The 22,051-nt window shown below is 50.3% G+C and overlaps 1 pseudogene; it reads left to right on the plus strand.

Moving 5' to 3' along the window:
• The first annotated feature begins 865 nt into the window (after positions 1-865).
• LOC136303648 (olfactory receptor 14A16-like) lies at positions 866-21,474 on the plus strand (annotated as a pseudogene).
• The last annotated feature ends 577 nt before the right edge of the window (positions 21,475-22,051 follow it).

The following is a 22,051-nucleotide window of genomic DNA, read 5'->3' on the forward strand; positions in this document are numbered from 1 at the left end:
AAGGTCCTTTGCTTTTTTTTTTTTTTTTTGAAACAGCTCATTTTTAGAAGGTACCACCCCAGTCTGTGAATCTACAGCCATATGTAGTCATGGGAAAGGCTACATGATGTGGGAAGCTGCACAACTGCAGAATCTTCTGGGCAGGATGCTTTTGTGTGAGTTGGAAGGCACAAGCAGACTGTTTCTCTTGGGGAAAGTTACCAAACAACAGGAGTGACTTCTCTCTCTCAAAGACTGAAGGAAAGACTGTTTTATAAGTGGTGCTGACCTAGAGTTCTGAGTTTTGCCTCTTTACATGGTTGGTAGAAAATGAATAGTTTGTAGTGGGAGAAAGGATTGGGTTTAGAAATTAATTTGTGGGGTTTTTTCTTTCCTGATTTTCTTCTCTTAGTGTATGTTAATAAAATCTATTGGTTTTTACTTCTAAGTTGAGCCTGCTTTTGCCTTTTTCTCCCAAAATCCTATCTCCCAGTAAGCAAACAAATTTGGCAAATGTAAAACCAGCATATAAATGGTGCTGTGACTCAGATAAGCAAACCTAAACCATAACACCAGAGAAACTCTATAAACAAGTCAGAATGACAAACCATGTTCCCTCACTCTCCACTCATCACTTTCCCTCACAGAGCTTGCTCTCTTCTCCCTGGGGGCAGCAGAAATGCAGAGGGTTTCTAACATCCAAGAATACCAGGAGAGATATGTGTGAGCTTATAAAGAGAACTGCAGAATTCTGGAACACAAAAGGGTGTCTGTGTGTTCAAGGGGACGGTATAGAGGAAATGACTTTGATTTTGGATACAGCTATCTCCTCTAAATCTTCACTATCCTATTCTCTATGGCAGTATCCAATGCCCAGAGACAGCAAATGTGCAACAGCAGCTCCATCAGCCACTTCCTCCTGCTGGCATTGGCAGACACGCGGCAGCTGCAGCTCCTGCACTTCTGCCTCTTCCTGGGCATCTGCCCATTCCTGGGCTGCCCTCCTGGGCCACGGCCTCGTCATCAGCGCCGTAGCCTGCGGCCACCACCTGCACAGCCCCATGTTCTTCTTCCTGCTCAACCTGGCCCTCAGCGACCTGGGCTCCATCCTCACCACTGTTCCCAAAGCCATGCACAATTCCCTCTGGGACACCAGGACCATCTCCTATGCAGGATGTGCTGCCCAAGTATTTTTTTAGTTTTCTGCGCTATAACAGAGTATTTCCTGCTGACCATCATGTGCTATGACCACTATGTGCCATCTGCAAACCCCTGCACTACAGGACCCTCCTGGGCAGCAGAGCTTGTGCCCACATGGCAGCAGCTGCCTGGGCCAGTGCCTTTCTCTATTCACTGCTGCACACAGCCAATACATTTTCCCTGCCCCTGTGCCATGGCAATGCCCTGGGCCAGTTCTTCTGTGAAATCCCACACATCCTCAAGCTCTCCTGCTCCAAGTCTTACCTAAGGGACCTCTGTCTTACTGCTGTTAATGCTTGTTTATTATTTGGCTCTTTTGTGTTCATTGTTTTCTCCTATGTGCAGATCTTCAGGGCAGTGCTGAGGATCCCCTCTGAGCAGGGACAGCACAAAGCCTTTTCCACCTGCCTCCCTCACCTGGCTGTGGTCTCCCTGTTTGTGAGCACTGCAGTGTTTATTCATCTGAAGCCCTCCTCCATGGCCTCCCCATTCCTGGATCTGTCAGTGTCCGTTCTGTACTCGGTGGTACCTCCAGCCCTGAACCCCCTCATCTACAGCCTGAGGAACCAGGAGCTCAAGGCTGCAGTGTGGAGTCTGATGACTGGATGGTTTTCGGGAACATTAAACTGCTGGCAATTTCTGCCAATCACTTGTAATAGACGTCTTCTTTGATGCTTCTTGTTGTTTTGGTTGTGGGGTTTTTTTCCAGTGTTTTATATTTTAATCTTGTTCTCAAAAAGTGTCACTCTCTGTGCCATTTCCCATTTTGTTTCTCTCCACCTCCCCTGTGGCCACAGACTGTGTCAATGAGGGGCTGCACTCTTGGTGGCTTTAAAGGAACTCAAGGATCTCCCAGCCAAGTTTCCTGCAGAGCTGCCCCTTTTGTTCCCTTCTCTGCAGCTGCAGCAGCAATGTCTGTGTGCAGAGCTGGGGGCAGATCAGTGCTGGCACAGCAGCTGTGCCCAGGAGCAGCAGCCCTTGGTGTTGGCAGTGCTGCTCCCATGGCCCTGCCCCGCTGCCCTCCTGGCCCTGGTGTTGCTGTAGGGCCTGAGTGCTCTCGGCGCCGGGCACAGGGCTGGGGGTGGCAGTGCCGGGGCTGCAGCAGGGACAGGCCATGGGCACCGCTGGGGCAGCTCTGATGCCTCAGGGCAGGGCCTGGGGGCTCCAGGCTCCTTGCCCAGGCTCTCTCCAGAACACGCTGTTGGGGGTTGGGTTTGTTCCTTCTTTCTCTGGGGAATTTTTTCCCCACGGGTTGCCAAGGGGACCGGGTGTTGGATACTTGAGAGTGCTTGGCTGAAACAAAGAGATGGACAAAAGGTGGAAGGGGGAGATAACGCAGGTAAAAGACACAGCTTGAGGCAGCTGCGTGCTTTTCTGCTTCCGGCGTTCGGGAGACGCGTGTCGGCCGCTCCTCGAGGATCTCAGCCGCCGCAAAGCACGCTGAGGAGAAGCTGGGTGCTTTCTGCCTCGCCTTCGAGCTTCTTCGGCGCTGCTCCTCTTGCTGCAGCGTGACCCTGCACCACCTGCGCTGCCGGGACATCCTGCCCCTGCCTGCCGGGACACCCTGCCATCCCAGCTACCAGCCCGGGACTTTTCCACTGTTCCAGCTTGGTGCTCTGAGGATCCTGCAGGGACACCGAAACCAAACTGCCCTGGGTTTTGTGAAACAAAGCCCTCAAGGTTCTTGGTACTGTTGTCGTTTGTCATTAATGCTGTAGTTGTTTGGTGGGGGGGGGAGTTTTTTTTTTTTTGTGTTTGTTTGCTTTGTATTACATACTAGTAAAGAACTGCTATTCCTATTTCCCAAATCTTTGCCAAAGAGCCTCTGATTGTAATTTTACCTAGCAGATACCTGTCTTCCTAAACCAAGACAGATTTTGGCGCCCAAGTGTGGGGCTTGAGGGCACTGAGAAAAGAAAAGGGAAGAGAAATAGCAGTTCTTAACTAACCTAGTACTTTCTTTTGTGTGCGTTGGATATAAAAACCTCATTAGGCTGCATCATGTGGTCTAACTTAGCCTGGTTTGGGTGGCATGTGGTTGTGGCTGTATTCCTTCCATTTGCAGGCCCTTATCTAAACATGGGCCCTATAACTAAGGCTACTGTGACTGTCATCCAGTTTATTTTATGGCTTAATAAGGTGAAGAACTCATGGATTTTTAATTTCCTCTGGAAGGCAGGCACATGGATTCAGGGCTATCGTACACTAACTGTGTGTTTTTGGAGTTACTTTAACAATGGTACCTACTGTGAGGAAATGACACCGGGGGAAGTTTCTTTTTCCCAACCCTTTACCCATCTCTTTGGGTCTGCCCCACCAGTTTTTGAAGGGTTTAAATCCTCTCTGAATGCTAATGATATCATACAATGGCTGGTGCTGCTAATATGCGTATTCTGTTTAGCATTCAGAGATAAGGGAAGATTGACCTGGATAACCACCCTGATACCTAGCCCACAGAATAGGGATGATACCCCAGAGCCTGACTCTGCCCCACAGCCTGCCTCAGAAAGGACCCACCCGGATTGGGTTGAGGTTCTGGTAAAAGAGATACATGAGATGGGCCAGATGCTGAGGGAGTACATTTCCCCAGCTCATGAAAAACCCTCCCCCTGCCCCGAGAAGGCAGAGACTGATGGTGCAGCAGTGGAACCCACAGATGTTACAACTGTCCAGGTTCCAGCTGAACCACAAGGGCAGCCACAGCCAGCAGCAGTCGCCCCTGTGGAAACAAGGAAGTGTAAAGTGAAATCGTCAGATCCTGATATTAAGGGTAAGAAAGGAGGGTCCTCACAGTCCACAGAAGAGCCACAGGTTGAGATCATCACTGAGTCCCTGACATATGAAAGTCTACGTAATCTGCAAAAAGATATTGCACGACGAGGACGTGAGGCTTATACAGCCTGGCTACTTCGAGTCTGGGACCTTATGGGTACAGGTGTGCAACTGGATAGTGCTGAAGCAAGGAATTTGGGACCCTTGACCCAGGACTCAGGTATAAATCAGGTATTTGTAAGAGAGCAAAGGCCCCTTCCCCTTTGGGAACGACTTCTAATGAGTGTGAGAGAGAGATTTGTCCACAGAGACAGAATGCAAGAGCACAACAATAGAATGCGATGGAAGACCCTTGAGGAAGGAATCCAACAGTTGAGAGAAGTGGCAGTGTTGGAAGTACTTTTTGGGAGGACCGGACAGCATGATAATGACCCCGACAAGGTTAAATGCACAGGGCACATGTTGTGGAATCTGGCAACTCATGGACCATCCCAATACGCCACATTCATCGCAACAATTAATGCCGAGGATAACCGAGAGACAGTGGGTTCTGTTGCCAACAAGCTCAGAAATTATGAAAGTATGATCAGTGGTCCAATGCAGGCTCATGTCTCTGCGGTGGTGAAGGAACTCAAAGAGGAGATGAGGGAAATGAGAGAGGAGATGAGAAGGAACAGTTCCCATGTAGCACCGGTGCGAGTCACAGGCCCCAGAATCAGAGCCCAACATCCCCCAGCGAGAGAGAGAGGGTACACCCCTCGAGCTGACCTGTGGTTTTATCTGCGGGACCATGGGGAGGACATGGGAGCGTGGCATGGGAAACCTACTTCTGTCCTGGCAGCACGGGTACGTGAGCTCAAGGAGAGAAACGCTAACAGAGGGAGTTCCACTAGAATGAAGGTAGCCTCAGCCTCCCATGAGCAAGCTGCCAGGTATTACGGAGGTGGGAATGCTGTGTCAGATTCCCTCGAAGGAACCTCTACCATGTACGTCCAAGAAGGGAATAATAACCAGTGCTAGAGGGGCCCTGCCTCTAGCCAGGAAGAGGCACGGGAAAATCGGGTTTTTTGGACTGTGTGGATTCGATGGCCTGGCACATCAGAGCCACAAAAATATGAAGCTTTAGTAGATACTGGGTCGCAGTGTACTCTAATGCCATCAGGACATGTGGGGGCAGAACCGACTTCCATTGCCGGGGTGACGGGGGGATCACAGGAACTGACTCTGGTTGAAGTCGAGGTGAGCCTGACCGGGAAGGAGTGGCAGAAACTTCCGATTGTGACCGGCCCAGAGGCTCCATGTATTCTGGGCATAGACTTCCTCAGGAATGGATATTATAAAGACCCTAAAGGACTCAGATGGGCTTTTGGAATAGCTGCTGTGGAGACAGAGAACATTAAGCAGTTGAACACCTTGCCGGGACTATCAGAGAACCCATCTGCAGTGGGACTCCTGAAGGTAGAAGAACAACAAGTACCTGTTGCCACCTCGACAGTGCACCGTCGGCAGTATCGGACAAATCGGGACGCCGTGATCCCCATCCACAAGATGATCCGTGAGCTGGAGAGCCAAGGGGTGGTCAGCAAAACCCACTCACCCTTCAACAGCCCCATCTGGCCTGTGCGCAAGTCTGATGGAGAATGGAGACTGACTGTGGACTATCGTGCATTGAATGAAGTGACTCCACCGCTGAGCGCTGCTGTGCCGGACATGCTGGAACTTCAGTACGAGCTGGAGTCCAAGGCAGCGAGGTGGTATGCCACTATTGACATTGCCAATGCATTTTTCTTCATTCCTCTGGCTGCAGAATGCAGGCCTCAGTTTGCTTTCACCTGGAGGGGTGTGCAGTACAGCTGGAACCGGCTGCCCCAGGGGTGGAAACACAGCCCCACCATCTGCCATGGGCTGATCCAGGCTGCACTGGAGAAAGGTGAGGCTCCGGAACATCTACAGTACATTGATGACATCATTGTGTGGGGAAAGACTGCAGCTGAAGTGTTCGAGAAAGGAGAGAGGATCATCCAGATTTTGCTGAAAGCCGGGTTTGCCATCAAGAAGAGCAAAGTCAAGGGACCTGCCAGAGAGATCCAGTTCCTGGGAGTAAAGTGGCAAGATGGACGGCGGCAGATCCCCACTGAGGTCATTGATAAGATCACAGCAATGTCTCCACCGACCAGCAAAAAGGAAACACAAGCTTTCCTAGGAGCCATAGGTTTTTGGAGGATGCACATTCCTGAATACAGTCAGATCGTGAGCCCTCTCTACCTGGTTACCCGCAAGAAAAACAATTTCCACTGGGGCCCTGAACAGCAACAAGCCTTTGCCCAGATCAAGCAGGAGATTGCTCATGCAGTAGCCCTTGGCCCAGTCAGGACGGGACCAGATGTGAAGAATGTGCTTTATTCTGCAGCCGGGAACAACGGTTTGTCCTGGAGCCTTTGGCAGAAGGTGCCAGGGGAGACCCGAGGCCGACCACTGGGATTCTGGAGTCGAAGTTACAGAGGATCTGAAGCCAACTACACTCCCACAGAGAAGGAGATCTTGGCCACCTATGAAGGAGTTCAATCCGCCTCAGAAGTGATTGGCACAGAAGCACAACTCCTCTTGGCACCCCGACTACCAGTGCTGGGGTGGATGTTTAAAGGAAAGGCTCCCTCCACGCACCATGCCACTGATGCCACATGGAGCAAATGGACTGCCCTCATCACACAGCGTGCCCGTATTGGAAACCCAAATCGCCCTGGGATTTTGGAGATAATTACAAACTGGCCGGAAGGAGAAAACTTCGGTTTCACGGACGAAGAGGAGCAGGTACAAGTGACACGAGCTGAAGAAGCTCCTCCATACAACCAACTGCCAGCAGAAGAAACACACTACGCTCTCTTCACTGACGGTTCCTGTCGCATCGTAAGAATGAACCGTAAGTGGAAAGCAGCCGTATGGAGCCCCACACGACAGGTTGCAGAAGCCACTGAAGGAGAAGGGGGATCAAGTCAGCTTGCTGAACTCAAAGCTGTTCAATTAGCCCTTGACATTGCTGAAAGAGAGAAGTGGCCAAAGCTCTACCTCTACACTGATTCGTGGATGGTAGCCAATGCTCTGTGGGGCTGGCTGGAAAGGTGGAAAAAGGCCAACTGGCAGCGTAGAGGAAAACCAATCTGGGCTGCTGATGAATGGAAGGACGTTGCCACTCGTGTAGAGAAGCTGCCTGTGAAAGTCCGCCATGTAGATGCCCATGTTCCCAAGAGTCGGGCTAATGAGGAACACCAAAACAACAAGCAGGTAGATCAGGCTGCCAAGATAGAAGTGTCAAAGATAGATTTAGATTGGCAACACAAGGGAGAGTTGTTCCTAGCCCGATGGGCCCATGATGCCTCGGGTCATCAGGGCAGAGATGCCACCTATAAGTGGGCCCGAGACCGAGGGGTGGATTTAACCATGGACAGTATTTCTCAGGTTATCCATGACTGTGAGACATGTGCTGCAATCAAGCAAGCCAAGCGGGTGAAGCCCTTATGGTATGGTGGGCGGTGGTCCAAATATAAATATGGGGAAGCCTGGCAGATTGACTACATCACCCTTCCCCAAACCCGCCAGGGCAAGCGTTATGTGCTAACCATGGTGGAAGCCACCACTGGATGGTTGGAGACCTACCCTGTGCCTCATGCTACTGCCCGGAACACCATCCTGGGCCTGGAAAAACAAGTCCTGTGGAGACATGGCACCCCTGAGAGAATCGAGTCGGACAATGGGACTCATTTCAAGAATAGTCTTATAAGCACCTGGGCTAGAGAACATGGCATTGAGTGGGTGTACCATATTCCTTATCATGCACCAGCGGCCGGGAAAGTTGAACGGTGCAATGGCCTGCTTAAAACTACCTTGAAAGCACTGGGTGGGGGAACCTTTAAGAATTGGGATACTAATTTAGCAAAGGCCACCTGGTTGGTGAACACTCGAGGTTCCACCAACCGAGCAGGTCCTGCCCAATCTGAGCCCTTGCGAAAGACAGACGGAGATAAGGTTCCAGTGGTACACATGAGAGGTATGCTGGGAAAAACTGTTTGGATTAATCCTGCCTCCAGCAAAGACAATCCCATCCGTGGGGTTGTCTTCGCTCAGGGACCAGGTTGCACCTGGTGGGTGATGCAAAAGGATGGAGAGACCCGATGCATACCTCAAGGAGACCTTGTTTTGGGGTGAACTATCCATGACAATGTGGCTGCATCCATATTTGCATATATATATATATGTATTTTTAATAGTTAAAACTCAATGTAATATGTTTGTATGGGAAAAAAATTCGGGGTGGATAATGTTGGGGGTTGGGTTTGTTCCTTCTTTCTCTGGGGAATTTTTTCCCCACGGGTTGCCAAGGGGACCGGGTGTTGGATACTTGAGAGTGCTTGGCTGAAACAAAGAAATGGACAAAAGGTGGAAGGGGGAGATAACGCAGGTAAAAGACACAGCTTGAGGCAGCTGCGTGCTTTTCTGCTTCCGGCGTTCGGGAGACGCGTGTCGGCCGCTCCTCGAGGATCTCAGCCGCCGCAAAGCACGCTGAGGAGAAGCTGGGTGCTTTCTGCCTCGCCTTCGAGCTTCTTCGGCGCTGCTCCTCTTGCTGCAGCGTGACCCTGCACCACCTGCGCTGCCGGGACATCCTGCCCCTGCCTGCCGGGACACCCTGCCATCCCAGCTACCAGCCCGGGACTTTTCCACTGTTCCAGCTTGGTGCTCTGAGGATCCTGCAGGGACACCGAAACCAAACTGCCCTGGGTTTTGTGAAACAAAGCCCTCAAGGTTCTTGGTACTGTTGTCGTTTGTCATTAATGCTGTAGTTGTTTGGTGGGGGGGGGAGTTTTTTTTTGTGTTTGTTTGCTTTGTATTACATACTAGTAAAGAACTGCTATTCCTATTTCCCAAATCTTTGCCAAAGAGCCTCTGATTGTAATTTTACCTAGCAGATACCTGTCTTCCTAAACCAAGACACACGCCCAGGCCAATGCTCTGCACAGAAAAGCCCCGTGAGCAGCCCCAGAGTGGCCGTGGGCAGGCTGGGGGCAAACAGCAGAGCTGGGGCTCTGCAAGGTCCCTGGGGGAGACGGGAAGGAGCAGCAGAACAGGGGCTGATCCATCCCCACTGTGCTGGACACCCCAAGGCAGCGTCCCAGAGCATCCTCATGCACCTGCCAACAACATCCCCCCTCTGCAGCCCTGGCCTCTCTCCCAGCTCACACAGGGGCTGCATCCTTGCAGGCACAGACACGGCAGCACTGGCTCAGGAGCCCCTGTTTTCAGTGCCCAGAGCAGGCCTGAGCACCCCCATGGTGCTGGTGTGGGGAGATGAACCTGAGGGAGCACAAATGCCATCAGCCCCTGGGGCCAGGAAGGGCTGGGGGACAGGACGGAAACCACTCAGCTTTGTCGTGCCCTCAGAAGTCAGCCAGAAAGTTTGTTCCCATCAACTGTGAGTTTCCTGTGACATTGCAGATGTTGTTGCTCAGAGCCAGGACTGCCTGGCAGCCACCCCCAAACTACCCTGAGCATTTCCATTGCTTCACCTTGGCTTTCTTTACTCTTCCCTTGTCCAGATTTCTTCCTGTTGCCCATCCCTGTTTTCTCCCCTGCAAACAGCCAATCCCTGCTTGTCCTTTCCCCTCTGCCCCCACTCCCCATTTCAGTTTCTAAATTGGCACCATGGGAACGTCCCTTGGGGAGCAGGATCACCCTCCAAGTGCTTCAGGAATTGTCTACAGGCTCCTGCAGGGCCTGGCGCTGCTCCCTTGCCAGAGGCACCACAGGCCAGGGGGGCACATCTGGGCTGCCGTGTCTGGCTCTGGGGCTCCCTGTTCTGGGCCATGAGGAGAAGCTGCAGACACTGCAAGACTGACAGGATGGGCTTTGGGGCTATGAGGAGAAGCTGAGGGACCTGGGCTGCTGCACCTTCTGAAGAGGAGGCCCAGACGTCATCCTGCAACTGCTGCAAGGGTGGTTTCAGAGAATCACAGAATCAGCAAGGTTGGAAAAGACCTTGGGCATCGTCAAGTCCAACCCATGCCCTGACACCACCTTGTCCCCCCTCAGCCTCCTCTTCTCCAGGAGAAACAACCCCAGCTCCCTCAGCCCCTCCTCACAGGACTTGTGTTCCAGACCCCTCACCAGCCTTGTTTCCCTTCTCTGGACATGCTTCGGCCCCTCCATGTGCTTCCTAACTTGGGGGGCCCAGAACTGGACACAGCACTTGAGGTGCTGCCCAGCCAGTGCTGAGCACAGGGGAAGAATCACTGCCCTGCTCCTGCTGGCCACACTGCTCCTGATCCATAGGAGTGCCAAGGGTTGGATGAGGGAAATTGTGGGGAGGGCCTGGGGACAAAGTCTGATGGATTGTCAGCCATGAAGGGTCTTGATTTTCATATCTATTCAGACTGCATCAGAAGGTGCTGGGGGTCAATATCAATTGCATATTGCTGATATCAATCTATAAACAGGAAAAGGAAAACTTCACAGGACAAAACAGTTCTCTCTGCATTGTTTTCAATATATTATATTCACTTTGAATACACTTCTGAAATCTAATTAACCATAGAATAACTGAAAAATTAAATTATTCTCAGGGACATGATTTGTTCAACTTTTTTGAACAAATGTTTTTGAGCTTTCTTCACTGATTTCCTGTACGGAAGAGCTCAAGAAAGAAGAGTCCTTTGCAGTAGTAAAATTCATCAGCAACCTGCAAGGGGCTGAGGATCCATCCTCATCAGAGCAGGAATGAACAGCAATGGGCACAGTTTTTTGTCTGCTCCAGCTTTGGGATGGGCCCTGGGCCTGGAGCAGGAGCAGCTCCGCAGGGCCCCAAGGCCGGGGCTGTTGTGCTGGCCTGGGCAGATGGGATGGCAGCAGGGGCTGCAGAGCTCTCAGGACCTCAGGGACAGGGGAGCAGGGCACACAGGGAGCCTCCTCTTCCCTTGGCCCAGCACCTTCCCCATGGCTGGGGCTGAGCCCTCTCTGAGCTGCAGCTGCTGCTGTGCCCTTGCGAGGGGCTGAGGCCGTGGGGCCCCTGCCCAGAGCCGCCTGCCCTGAGCAGAGCTGTGGGGCCAGAGCCGGCTGGGCCGTGCTGGGGAGAGGCCCTTGGTGCTGTGCAGAGCTCAGGGCAGCTGGCACAGCTTGCAGGGAGCTGGGCTGGGCTCAGACAGCCTGGCACAGAAACCATCAGTGTCCATCTCAGCCTGTGGGAGCGTGCAGGGGCAGGACTCAGCCCAGGCCTTGTGGGGCAGGGCCGGCGCCTGTGGAAGGCGTTGAAAACAGGCAAGTGCCCCACAGAGGAGGCTGCCCTGTGCCCTTGGTGTCATGGACAGAGCAAGGAGGGGGCCCAGGACATTTGTCACCCATGCCAGCCTCTGTCCCCCGGCGCTGGCAGCCCTGGCTGCTCAGCCCAGGTTTGCGGGGCAGTTTGGCTGTGGCCCAGCTCCATCCTCCTGTGGGGCTCAGGGCCTGTTGCCGGCCATGGCCAGCCCTGCCCGGCCTCTCTGCTGGCCCAGAGCCCGGCACAGCCTGTGAAAGGAGGTGATCAATAGTTCACTCATGTAAGCATGAGTTAACTATTAGGAGTCACCAAATATTAATCACATGCCTAAGAAGCAGGATGCACCTTTGCCTTGCCTAGACAAGAGAAACAAAACCTATTGTCAGCAGGATTCCTGAATTTTCAGGGGGAGCTCAGCTGTCCTCTGGCTCACGGCAGGGGCAGACAAGAACCACCTGCACCAAATTCAGGTGTTTGCTGCTTGATTGAGTCGTACTTGTGAGAGGTGTGGGCTTTGAGTCCCCGAGGGCGGATTGAAAGACCTGAGAAGACTGGGGTCTCCCAGATTTAGTCCTGGGTAAAAGCAACGATACCCTTAAGGAATAATAGGGTTGGAGCCCCCACGGGTTGGGGTGGAGTCCCCACTGCTGGGTTTAGAATCCCCCAGGACTGGGGTGGGTGTTAGACTGGAAAGAGCAGGGATAAATAACTTGACAAATTATGAAGGAGCAGACAGTGCTTGAGTAGGAGGACAGTGGCTAAGGATAAGAAGAGAATTACCTGGATCATCTCTTGTTGTGTGGAAAAAAGGATGTTGTTTCCCGGAGCTGGGAAATTCAGGAAGAAAATGGGGAGGAAAGGTGGAGAAAGTTTAAAGTTAGGCTTGCGTGGAAGAGAAAAGAGAAAGGAGGGAGAGAAGTAGCCAGGAGTGACAATGGGATCATGGACAGATAGAAGTCCAGAGGATAATGGAGATGGATTGTTAATTTTTTATCCTTAAACCCTAAATTATATTCCTAAGGAGGGAAAATTGTCAAAAAGATCTGTGATTATTCAAGCGGTGAGTGGATAGGATGAGTGAGTGCACTTTAGTAGAGGTGAAGGATAGGTTTGAAATGCACAAATTCCACTTTGTTCCCAATTTTGAGCGTAATTTTGTTCCTAATTTTGAGCGTAATTTACTGGGGAGGGATTTGATGGCTAAAGTGGGAATGCAAATTAATAACGGTGAGAAATGACACAGAAAATATGAAGAGAATTTACCTCACCCTCAGGAATTTGGTTGTTGCATTTAGGATTAAAATTAGATTTTGAATTAAAATTTGAATTACATTTGGTTTTTTGGGGAGAGTAGAAAAAGGTAGCTGAAAAGGCTTTTTTTCTGTGAAGCTGCCTAATTTCCTTGCTAGAAAAGGGGGCTTGGAGTGTCTGAAAAGAAGGCGCAGTTGGTAGAGAAAAAGGTAAAATAGTTGGGAAAATGTCTGGGACAGGTTTTGACTGGAGAGTTACATGTGTGCATCAATGTAGTAGTTTGAAGGCAAAACAAATGAGAGGCTCCAAGTCAGAGATACAATTTAATAGGAAAAAAAGAAACGAAAGAAAGTAAAATAAAATCGATGCAATAATACAAAAGACCACTGACAGAGTCAGAAAACAACCTGAGCGTAGTGTTGGAAGCAGTCCAGATGAGGTGGTCTTCCTGAAGCAGGGTCTTCCTGAAGCAGTGATCCTGTAGAAAGGTCTGGTAGCTCGGGTCCTCTGGGAATCCAGTGGGTAAGCGCCCCTCTGGTGTTCAGAGTCTCAGCTTATATCCAGGCTGGAATGCTTGGTTTCTCCCTCTGGGCGGAGCATCTCACAATGGGATGGTGAGTCATGTGATAAGGCCTGATGGGCCCATTAACAGGACGTAGTCCAGGAGGGGGTTATCTGTGAGCTGTGTAGCAAAGGTGCTGATGGCCCATTAACAGAAGATAAGCCAGAGTGGAGGAGGCAGGGAGCACTGCCTCACCTGGTTTCAACAGTTCATGAAGATGGTGATAGAATATACTTCAACCCAGGACATTATCCACCCCTTATTCTATTACCATCTACATCATCCCAAATCAATACCTTCCTTAAACTACAGACACACACACATATATATATAATGAAATCCTACACACAGTTCTCACTTAAAATAAGGTCTCCTTGTGGTACACAGTGGGTGTCCCCATCCTTTTGCATCACCCACCAAGTGTAACCAGGTCCTTGTGCAAAGACAACCCCACGGATGGGTTTGCCCTTGCCCGAGGTGGGATTAATCCAAACAGTCTTTCCTAACATACCTCTCATGTGTACCACAGGGACCCTATCTCCATCCACTGTATGCAAGGATTCAGACTGGGCAGGACCAGCTCGATTGATGGACCCTCGGGTATTGACCATCCAGGTGGCCTTCGCTAAGTTCTGTTCCCAATTTTTGAAGGTCCCTCCACCAAGTGCCTTAAGGGTAGTTTTAAGCAGTCCATTGCAGCGTTCCACCTTCCCAGCAGCTGGTGCATGGTATGGGATATGGTATATCCATTCGATTCCGTGTTCTCTGGCCCAAGTGCTTATGAGGCCATTCTTGAAATGAGTCCCGTTGTCTGACTCAATTCTCTCAGGGGTGCCATGTCTCCACAGGACCTGCTTTTCCAGGCCCAAGATGGTGTTCCGGGCAGTAGCATGAGGCACAGGGTAGGTCTCCAGTCATCCAGTGGTTGCTTCCACCATGGTGAGCACGTAGCGCTTGCCTTGGCGGGTTTGGGGAAGGGTGATGTAGTCAATTTGCCAGGCTTCCCCATACCTATACTTTGACCATCGTCCGCCATACCACAGAGGCTTCACTCGCTTGGCCTGTTTGATCGCAGCACAGGTCTCGCAGTCATGGATAGCCTGGGAGATGCTGTCCATAGTAATGTCCACCCCTCGGTCACGAGCCCATCGATATGTTGCATCTCTCCCTTGATGACCAGAGGCATCATGAGCCCAACGAGCTAGGAATAATTCTCCTTTGTGCTGCCAGTCTAGATCAACCTGAGATACTTTCACCTTGGCAGCTCGATCCACCTGCTCGTTGTTGTGATGTTCTTCATTAGCCCGACTCTTGGGTACGTGCGCATCCACGTGTCGAACCTTCACGGTCAGCCTTTCTACTCGGGTGGCGATGTCCAGCCAAATCTCAGCAGCCCAGATGGGTTTCCCTCTGCGCTGCCAGTTGGCCTTTCTCCAGCGGTCCAGCCATCCCCACAGAGCATTAGCTACCATCCATGAGTCAGTGTAGAGATAGAGCCTTGGCCACTTCTCTCGTTCAGCAATATCCAAAGCCAGCTGGACAGCTTTAAGCTCTGTGACCTGACTCGATCCACCTTCTCCCTCGGTAGCTTGTGCAACTCGTCGTGTGGGGCTCCATACAGCAGCTTTCCACTTCCGGTTAGTACCTACAATTCGGCAGGAACCGTCGGTGAAAAGGGCATATCGTCTCTCACTCTCTGGTAGCTCGTTATATGGTGGGGCTTCCTCGGCCCGTGTCACTTGCTCCTCCTCTTCTTCAGAGGATAATCCAAAGGTCTCACCTTCAGGCCAGTTTGTTATAATTTCCAGAATCCCAGGGCGATTCAGGTTTCCAATACGGGCGCGCTGCGTGATCAGGGCGATCCATTTGCTCCACGTGGTGTCGGTGGCGTGATGTGTGGTAGGAACCTTTCCCTTGAACATCCACCCCAGCACTGGTAGTCGAGGTGCCAGAAGCAGCTGTGCTTCAGTACCAATCACCTCTGAGGCAGCTTGGACTCCTTCATAGGCGGCTAAGATTTCCTTCTCTGTGGGAGTGTAGTTGGCTTCGGATCCTCTGTAGCTTCGGCTCCAGAATCCCAGTGGTCGTCCCCGAGTCTCACCCGGCACCTTCTGCCAAAGGCTCCATGACAGACCGTGGCTCCCGGCTGCAGAGTAAAGCACATTCTTCACCTCTGATCCCGTCCTGACTGGGCCAAGGGCTACCGCATGAGCGATTTCCTGCTTGATCTGGGCGAAAGCTTTGCTGCTGTTCTGGGCCCCAGTGGAAATCGTTCTTCTTGCGGGTAACCAGGTAGAGAGGGCTCACGATTTGGCTATACTCGGGAATGTGCATCCTCCAGAAGCCTATGGCACCTAGGAAAGCTTGTGTTTCCTTCTTGTTGGTCGGTGGAGACATTGCAGTGATCTTATTGATGACTTCAGTGGGAATCTGACGCCGTCCATCTTGCCACTTCACTCCCAGAAACTGGATCTCTCGAGCAGGTCCCTTGACTTTGCTCCTCTTGATGGCGAAGCTGGCCTTCAGGAGAATCTGAATGATCTTCTCTCCCTTCTCAAAGACTTCTGTTGCAGTGTTTCCCCACACGATAATGTCGTCAATGTATTGCAGGTGTTCTGGAGCCTCACCCTTTTCCAGTGCAGCCTGGATCAGTCCATGGCAAATGGTGGGACTGTGCTTCCACCCCTGGGGCAGTCGGTTCCAGGTGTACTGCACGCCCCTCCAGGTGAAGGCAAACTGAGGCCTGCATTCTGCTGCCAGAGGAATGGAGAAAAAGGCATTTGCAATATCAATGGTCGCATACCATTTTGCTGCCTTGGATTCCAGCTCATACTGAAGCTCCAACATGTCTGGTACGGCAGCGCTCAGTGGTGATGTGACTTCATTCAGGCCACGGTAATCCACTGTCAGTCTCCATTCTCCGCTGGACTTACGCACGGGCCATATAGGGCTATTGAAGGGTGAACGAGCCTTGCTTACCACCCCTTGGCTCTCCAGCTCACGAATCATCTTATGGATGGGGACCACAGAGTCTCTGTCGGTGCGATATTGCCGACGGTGCACTGTTGCTCGGGCGATCGGCACCTGTTGTTCTTCAACTTTCAGTAGTCCCACAGCAGAGGGGTCGTCTGAGAGTCCAGGCAAGGTACTCAGTTGTCTGATGCCTTCTGTCTCTAGAGCAGCTATGCCAAAAACCCAGCGGTATCCTCTTGGGTCTTTGAAATACCCATTTCTGAGATAGTCTATGCCCAAAATGCATGGGGCCTCTGGACCAGTCACAATGGGGTGTTTCTGCCATTCTTTCCCAGTTAGACTTACTTCAGCTTCCAGTACAGTCAGCTCCTGGGATCCTCCTGTCACCCCAGAAATGGAAATGGGTTCTGCTCCCACGTACCTTGATGGCATCAGAGTACACTGAGCACCGGTATCAACCAGAGCCGTATATCTTTGTGGGTCAGATGTTCCAGGCCATCGGATCCACACAGTCCAGTAGATCCGATTGTCCCTTTCCTCTACCTGGCTAGAGGCAGGGCCCCCCTATTCCTGGTCATGGCATACATTGCTCTCTTCTTGTAAATATGTTTCTGAGGTTCCTTCAAGAGGATCAGTCATATCATCATTCCTGTACTGTCTGGAGTTCTGTGCACGAGAGACCGGAGCAACATTGATTCTAGATGGGCTCTTTGTGGTAGGTGTTTCTCTTTTCAGTTCACGTACCCGGGCTGCTAAGGAGGAGGTGGGTTTTCCATCCCACTTCCTCATGTCTTCTCCATGCTCCTGAAGAAAAGACCAGAGGTTACCTCGGGGTGTGTATCCTCTCTCCCTGGCTGGGGAGCGCCTGCTCCTAATGGCAGAGACTCTCATTGGCTCTGGCTGGATATGGTAAATTTCTTCCTTAAGTTCTTTTTTCAGTTTCTGATGGCCTTCTTCAATCAAGTTCCGGACTTGCTCAGCCAGTCTTGTTTCCACAGACGAGACATGGGTACGAACTGGGGCAGTGACAGTGTCCTCGTAAATTCTTAGTTTATTAGCCAAGACACCTACCCTGTCCTCACCTTCCCTCCATTGCAGTGTTGCCAGGTAACGTGAGTACATCTCGGGTCCAAGCCGTGCAAATCTCAACCACATCCGTGATGTGCACTGGACACCATCTGGGTTTTTAGGAAATCTCTCATCTTCTGAAAAAAGGATTTCCAACACAGCCAATTCCCTCAGGCATCGGATACCTTGTTCTATTGTCTTCCATTTTCCTTGGTGCACTTGGAGGTCTTCTTTACAAAGGTATCTATCCTTCACACTTGTTAGCAGTCGCTGCCAGAGGCTGAGAGGTTCTTGGCTTTTCCCAATCCCCTGGTCAATGACCACATCCCGGGACAACGATCCCAGTTGCCTGGCCTCACTTCCATCCAGAATGGTGTCATTGGCTGCAGCGTCCCAGATGCGGAGCAGCCAGGTCAAGATGGACTCGTTGGTCTGGCGGGTGAATTCCCTTCGCAGGTCACGCAGCTCACCCAGAGATAGAGAGCGAGTGATGATTTCTGGCTCTGTCTCTTCTGCTGATTGTGAAGGTCCTGCTGCACCCTCATCAGTCACTATGCGGACTGATTTGGTCCTTGATTTCTTCTTCTGAACGGGGGCAACTGCTACTGGTTTAGGCTGTTCCGGTTCGGTGATGGTTTGTGTGGAGATGCTGATGGCACCCTTAGTCCCTTTCTCCTCTGTGACAGTCTGCGTAGATGTGGACACTGTTGCCTCACTTTTGGCTTCTTTCTCCTCTGTGACGGTCTGTGTAGATGAGGACACTGTTGCCTTGCCTTTGGTTCCTTTCACCTCTGTGACACTCTGTGTAGACACTGATATTGTTGCTCTGCTTCTTTTTCCCTCTTCCTCTTCCTTCAGAACACGCTGTATCATACCATGTAGTGTTTTGATTCTAAGCATGGTGCGGGCCGTGCAGAGAAGACAAAGCAGGACTAACAACAACATCATGCTGTCCTTGGCATCCAGAGGGTATTCCATATTTTCAAAAACTGCTGTGTCATGCCTGAAAAGCTGGAAAAAATCATTCTTCACTCCTCCCCACAGGGGCTGGGTGAGATTGTTGAGGCCCCAGATGTAGCATCCTAGACCAGAACAAGAAAACAAAAGTGGGTGTATATTCTGAATAATGTTCATTGCCTCAGAGTTTATCAAGCAATGGACATAGTAGACTACTAAAGCAATTTTAGTACCATACCCTGGTCTACGCAGGAGCATTAAGACTGGCAGATAGTACCCCAGTTGTGGAAAAATATAGAGAGATAGATATAAGACACATGTAAGCATGTTGAGCATCATAGTGAACAGGTGTCTTCTTCAATACAAAATTGTAATTCTGACTTTTCTCAGTGCCTTGTGCCCCACGTTGGGCGCCAAAAATGTAGTAGTTTGAAGGCAAAACAAATGAGAGGCTCCAAGTCAGAGATACAATTTAATAGGAAAAAAAAAGGAAAGAAAGTAAAATAAAATCGATGCAATAATACAAAAGACCACTGACAGAGTCAGAAAACAACCTGAGCGTAGTGATGGAAGCAGTCCAGATGAGGTGGTCTTCCTGAAGCAGGGTCTTCCTGAAGCAGTGATCCTGTAGAAAGGTCTGGTAGCTCGGGTCCTCTGGGAATCCAGTGGGTAAGCGCCCCTCTGGTGTTCAGAGTCTCAGCTTATATCCAGGCTGGAATGCTTGGTTTCTCCCTCTGGGCGGAGCATCCCACAATGGGATGGTGAGTCATGTGATAAGGCCTGATGGGCCCATTAACAGGAGGTAGTCCAGGAGGGGGTTATCTGTGAGCTGTGTAGCAAAGGTGCTGATGGCCCATTAACAGAAGATAAGCCAGAGTGGAGGAGGCAGGGAGCACTGCCTCACCTGGTTTCAACAGTTCATGAAGATGGTGATAGAATATACTTCAACCCAGGACAATCAATCAAGAAAGAATACAAGGAATTTGACATGTACCATTACGCCAGACCAAAAAAAGAAAGATTGACAGCAGTTTTTGGAGTTGGTAAAGTATTGCAGAGCACGGACTGAGGATTTTTCTGTTTTACACCTTTATATGACTTTTTAACCCAAGACAGTCTTAATCTGTCAAGATGATTTTTTGCCTTTTCATTTACATACCTTTCATGTATCCTTAGTAGTCCTAGCATGAATACTTGTAATTCCTTAAATCTGCAAATTTAGCACAGCCCTGGTGTTCTGTTGGGCCAGGAGACCTGTTAGAAATAACTGTGTAGTTCTTAGCTTTTGCTGTTCTGTGTTGGCTTTTGCAAATTGTTTTGATGTAGTACAGTTTGTCATCTCTTTTTAACTGATTTTGATATAGTATAATTTGTCATCCCTTTTTGGTACTACTCTAATCCCTGTGGACATTGCATATTTCAGTGTGATAAATGTATTATAGTTTAGGGTTTTGCTAAATATTGAAATAGAGTACATTGTAAAACAATAAATATATATTATAAAAATGATAAACATAACCATAAATATAACCATAACTATAAATGATATTGTTTAATAGAAAATAATAACATTAAAATATTAAAATATGCTGTGTGTTATTAACTTTTGCACAAGTGACTGTGGTTGTGAAATAATGACTGATGACTTTATTTCTTTAACTGACTGACAATAGAGAAATAGCTGATGTTGATTGAAAGAAAAACCTTGCCTAAAATGTCTGGATGATTAGATAACATTGAAAAAAAACCTCTGACAAATAACACCAAAAGAGACAAGAGGGATCCACCACCGACCCTTTGACCATCAATAACTGTCAAACCAGATCAGGCAGCCTCGAGAGGAAATAAAATACAAAAGTCTCAAAATCACATCTGCGCTGTGACACGTGCTTTAGGAAGATGAGGTCAGGGGTCAAACTAAGCTAAAGAATTCCACGAAAATGTGCACACAAAGACATGTTTAAATGTGTATAATCTTCATGAATATGCATTTGATCAATTGTCTCGTGTTGCAATGCAAGATGTAACCAAAAGTTTGTATTCTCTTACCATCTGTTTAAACCAGGTGGGGCAGTGTTCTTTATCTCTTCCATGACCCATGCCTCACAACTCCAAGGGGAGGTATGTTCTGCTAATGGGCCAGTTGATAAAACCAGGTGGGGCAGTGCTCTTTATCTCTTCTACGACCCATCCTCCCTCCAGGCAGATATCTTCTGTTAATGGGCCATTGAGTCTCATTGCATGACTGATAATATTACATCATCCCATTGTGAGATGCTTCACCCTGAGGGAGGAGCCAAACATTCCTACCTGGATATAATCTGACATTGAAAACACCAGAAGGAGCCTGTCCCCACTGGATTCCCAGAGGAGGACCAGACCCATCTACACCACTACTGGACCTTCAGAGGAAAACTACACCCTTCTACAGGAGTGTTGCTTCAGGAAAACCACATCTGTCACTCCAGGAGGACTGCAGGTACAACATGATCGGAGCACTACCAAAACACGGACTCCCCGGATGTCAGGTTGTATTCTGACTCTGCCAGAGTTTGGTTTGGGTTTTTTTTATACTTCAACTTTAGTTATTTATTAATTTTATAGTTTAGTCTGCGAGGAAGAGAAAGATGCCCTGGGAGAGCCAGACAGGTCAGGAAGAAGTCAGTGCCCCTTTCCCTCTCTCTCCTGCTCCAAGTCCCAGCCCAGCATGGCCCCCGGCTGCAGGACAATGCCGTCCTGCCAGGGATGAGCTGAGGGGTTCTGCTTCCCCTTCCCTCTGGCACAGAGGCAAATCCCATCCTCTCCTTTTCCTTCCTTCCTTCCCCAGCCAAGGAGCTGAACATGGAGACTGGGAAGGACAAATCCACGCAGCAGAACCTCATGGAAGAGACTATTTTGAGCAGCTCTGCAGTGCAGGAATCCAATGGGGAGGAAAAGCCCCAGAGATGCCACAGGAGGAGGGGCTCCAAACTCATCCCAGGGTGCTCTGAGGAGGAAAGACCAAACCTGTGCCAGGAAGGTGGACACAGCTTCAGCCGGGGCTCTGAGTTTGTGGTCCATGAGCAGCATGGATGGGGAGAAGCCTCACAAGTGCTTGGAGTGTGGGAAGAGCTTCAGCCAGAGGTCCAACCTGATCAAGCACCAGAGGATCCACACCGGGGAGAGGCCCTAGGAGTGTCCCCAGTGTGGGAAGAGGTTTCAGACCAGCTCCAATCTCCTCAGGCACCAGAGGATTCACACAGAGGAGAGGCCCTTCCGCTGCCCTGACTGCAGGAAGGATTTCAAGCAAAACTCCCAGCTCGTCACCCACCGGCTCATCGACACTGGGGAGAGGCCCTACGAGTGTCCCCAGTGTGGGAAGAGCTTCACCCAGAGCTCTGCCTTGACCCAACACCAACGGAGGCACCATTAAGGGAAGCCCTGTGAGTGCCCCGACTGTGGCAAGAGCTTTGTCTGTGTCTCCAACCTCATTCCCCATCAGAGTACCCACACCGGGAAGGACCCTGGGGACCCACGTTCACTGTGATCCACGCTGGGAGGACACCTGTCCCTTTCCCTGCCCCTGGCAATGATGTGAGGTGGGATGGAAGACCGTCAGAGTCTGGTCATGGCCCTGTCATTGTATTCAGTCCAAACTCAGGTCATTGCCAAGGCCAGGAAAGGGACTCTCTCTCTCTCTCCCAAGGAGAAGGGTGTCCTTTCCAGGCAGGTAGAAATGCATGGCCAGGAAGAGCCAGTCAGTTGTAGTAGGAGTTGTTGTAGTTTACCATGTACACCGTTTGTATTATGCCTTCTGTTATTAATATTGTTTCTGTTCCTATTTGTTGCTTATCTTGTTGCTGTTCTCAATAAATTTTTCTTATCCCAGCCTGGGATCTTTGCCTTTTGTACTTTCAGTGGGAGGCTGGAGGTCAGCGAGGGCCGGCACGGTTTTAGCAGGAGCAGGAAATTGGGGAATCCCATTCCTAAAGCCCGGCCCGTGGAAACCG

The sequence above is a fragment of the Chamaea fasciata genome, unplaced genomic scaffold (genome assembly GCF_029207755.1).
Source record: "Chamaea fasciata isolate MVZ Bird 193981 ecotype frontalis unplaced genomic scaffold, bChaFas1.0.hap1 SCAF_40, whole genome shotgun sequence".
In the NCBI taxonomy this organism is placed as follows: domain Eukaryota; kingdom Metazoa; phylum Chordata; class Aves; order Passeriformes; family Sylviidae; genus Chamaea; species Chamaea fasciata.